Below are 3,724 nucleotides of genomic sequence, written 5' to 3'. Positions count from 1 at the left end.
GGGGAGTGTCAGAGTGTGGGGGAGCTAGGAGGGAAAGGAGGAAGGCAGTAAGAAAGAGGGGATAAAGAAGAGAGTGAATACATGAAGGTAGGAAGGCAACTAAGGAAAGTCTGATTAAGGGAAGCAAAGGGGATGAAGTAAGGGAGACTGGAGAAGACAGGGACAGAAGGGGTGGTTATATTGAATAGAGACTAGTGATATCTAGTGATGAAAGATTGGTGCTTCATGGTGACTATACAACTGTCCTTCCAGTGACTGGACAACAATACTCTCCGGTGAATAAAAAATGTAGCACCTTGAATGGACTTTTATAATTAGGTGTGGCTAACACTGAGGCAGTGGTTAACACAGCTTTCAGGCTGTTAAATACCTTCTGACAGTCCGCTGTTCCCTGAAAGTCTTCAATAATGTGGAGGTGCCAGTGTTGGATTGGGGTGGACAAAGTTAAAAATCACATAACACCAGGTTATAGTCCAACAGGTATTTTTGGGAACACTAGCTATTGGAGCAGTGCGTGTTGTGTGACCTTCTTCAATAAGTCAGTCAATGGAGCAGCCACGCTGCTAAAACCTGGTTTGAATTTCCGATAAAACCCACTTTCTCAATGCAATCGTCCAAATGTGAAATAGGATATGAATCAGACTTTGTAACTGCATTGACTTTGCAATAGTCCACACATTACCATTGGGTACCATCTGGTTTTGACAACATTACTATGGGTGAGCTCCAGTTGCTATAACTCACTTAGATTACATTGTCTTCGAGGATGCATTCAATCTCTTTTTGAATGTGTATCAAGTTTAGAGGGTTAGGTCTATAAGGGTGTTGCTTAATTGGAACAGCATTTCCTGTGTCTGCATCATGCATAATCAGATTAGTACTTCCCAGCTTATTCTCACATATCTTCCCATATGAAAATAATAACTCTTTCAGGTCACTTCGATTTTTCTTTGGAAGGTAACTCAACAATTCATCCCAATTTTTGAGAACATCCTCATTGTCCAATTTAATTTGAGGTATGTCCAATTCAGAATCATCTGAACTTGGTTGTTCACTTTGTGTTGTAACCAGTAACACATTCTCCTATGGCTTTCCTTCCCTGTCAGAATACCTTTTGAACATGTCCACATGACATATTCTGGGAGATTTCTTTCTATCTGCCGTTTTTAACAAATAATTGACCTCAGTCTCTTTGCAATTTGATAAGGTCCACTAAACCTTGCCTTTAAAGGTCCACTGATCATTAAAGTAACACTAACCCTTCATCTCCACGAGCGAAACTACGAATTTTTGATTTCTTGTCTGCTTCTTGTGATATTTTAAAATGCTGTCTTGCCAACTCACCCACGCTATTTAATCTTTCCCTAAAATTTGAAACATAGTCCAAATATGTGGTCTCTGAGCTCTGGCTCACCAATTTCTCCTTAATTAATTTTTATGGTTCTTTCACCTCATGCCCAAAATCTAGTGGACTGAATTTAGTTGATTCATTAAGTGCATCCCTAATTGTAAAAAGTACAAAACAGAATTCCTTTATTCCAATCCTCTGACAATGAGCCCTCAACATAGTCTTTCAAGTTTGATGCCACCGTTCTAATGTTCCCTGCGATTATAGATGGTGCACAGTGGATTAGAATTGTTTTATTCCTAACTTTTCCACATCTTCCTTGAATAACTTTGATGTAAGATTTGACCTTTGATCTGATTGTATCCCAGTGGGTCATCTAGTAAAAAAAATGTGTGACTCCACTCCAATTCTTTCAGCCATGATACTGCCTCATGGAATGGCCTCTGGAAATCTCGAGGACACATCCATTATGGTCAACAGATACTGATTCTCACTTTTTGTTTTATGCAGGGGTCCTATGCAATTAAGACTTGCGAAAGGTTCCTCAAATGCAGGAATGGGTATTAAAGGTGCAGGTTTTATCACTCTGATGTTTTCCAATTACCTGGCACAAATAACATGTCTAGCAAAATTCAATTACGTCCTTATAAAGTTCAGGCCAGTAAAAATGTTTTTGTATTTTAGCTTGAGTTTTTCTTACCCCCTAAATGATCTCCTACTGGTAGTACACGTGCTACCTACAACACCTCCTTTCTATAACCCACTGGTAATACAAGTTGTTAAACTTCTGCCCATTTCTCATCTGCCTGAATATGTGATGGTCTCTATTTCCTCATTAAGATTCATTTTTAAGATAGTAACATTCTGGGATACACTCAGTTCTGGGTATACTTTTTGATGCAACTGCTTTAGTTTTTCATCTTTCTGTTGTAATTCAGCTAATTTCTCTGAAGCATTTGATCAAACATGGTCTTTGATAATTGAGCTTCAACTTCCTTTTCTTTATTCTTAAAGTTCTCCTCCTGTTTCCAACCAGTGGCTTTGTGACTTTGTTATCACACAGTCAAGAAAATCCCAGATATACTTTATATAGCAACTCAGTTGCCTGATTTTCCACTGCCTTTTCAACCACAGGAGGCAGCACTCCTACCCATGACACTGCTCTTTTCACCATGAATTCCCCATAATACCACATTTTCCGACAATTTTCCTTCCAAATTTCATATCTCATCTGTCACCATCAAAGATTGACTTGCTCGAGTATCTCCTAAAATCTTAATTTCTTTACCTGCTCCCCTTGCATACATGAGTAAACCTTACCCACACAAATAAATCCTTTAAAGAGATCTGGTACTCCCTTCTCCACCAACCCATGATCAGATTGTACATTCTTTTGCAGCTTTTTAGCTTCCACTGTGCTTCCCTCGACCACTTCAAGAAAATTCACTGACATTTCCCGTTTTCGCGTATCTGTCTTCTCTGTGCTTTTTCTAAACCACCAACACAGCGACTTCATGTAACCTACTTCATTGCAATGAAAACACCTGCACTTTTTTTACTTCTCCTACCCCGTCTTGGGTTTCCATTGTACCCTGTGGTAAACTATCTTTACTATCTTCAATGAGATCTTTTTCCACCCCCAATGAAACTCTGAGGGACTGAAGGAGCCATTGCTACACAAGGCACACTCTGTTTAATCCGAATGAATTCAACATCCAAAAACACAACACCAACATTCATCACTCACTGTGTAATTGTACAGATTACTGATTATCCAGGTAACAAAGGGTTACTCACTGTGAGATTGTACAGATTACTGATTATCCAGGTAACAAACGGTTACTCACTGTGAGATTGCACAGATTACTGACTATCCAGGTAGCGAAGGGTTACTCACTGTGAGATTGTACAGATTACTGACTATCCAGGTAACAAAGGGTTACTCACTGTCAGATTGTACAGATTACTGACTATCCAGGTAGCGAAGGGTTACTCACTGTGAGATTGTATAGATTACTGACTATCCAGATAGCTAAGGGTTACTCACTGTGAGATAGTACAGTTTACTGACTATCCAGGTAGCTAAGGGTTGCTCACTGTGAGATTGTAAGTAAGTAACCCTTCACTACTTGGTTAGTCAGTAATGTGTACTATCCCGCGGTGAGTAACCCTTAGCTACCTGGATAATCAGTAATCTGTAAAATCTCACAGTGAGTAACCCTTAGCTGCCTGGGTAGTCAGTAGCTAAGGGTTACTCACTGTGAGTTTGTACAGATTACTGATTATCCAGGTAGCTAGGTGTTACTCACTGTGAGATAGTACAGATTACTGACTATCCAGTTAGCTAAGGGTTACTCACTGTGAGATTGTAAGTAA

The sequence above is a fragment of the Chiloscyllium plagiosum genome, chromosome 10 (assembly GCF_004010195.1).
Source record: "Chiloscyllium plagiosum isolate BGI_BamShark_2017 chromosome 10, ASM401019v2, whole genome shotgun sequence".
In the NCBI taxonomy this organism is placed as follows: domain Eukaryota; kingdom Metazoa; phylum Chordata; class Chondrichthyes; order Orectolobiformes; family Hemiscylliidae; genus Chiloscyllium; species Chiloscyllium plagiosum.
This window is presented reverse-complemented; position numbering follows the sequence as displayed.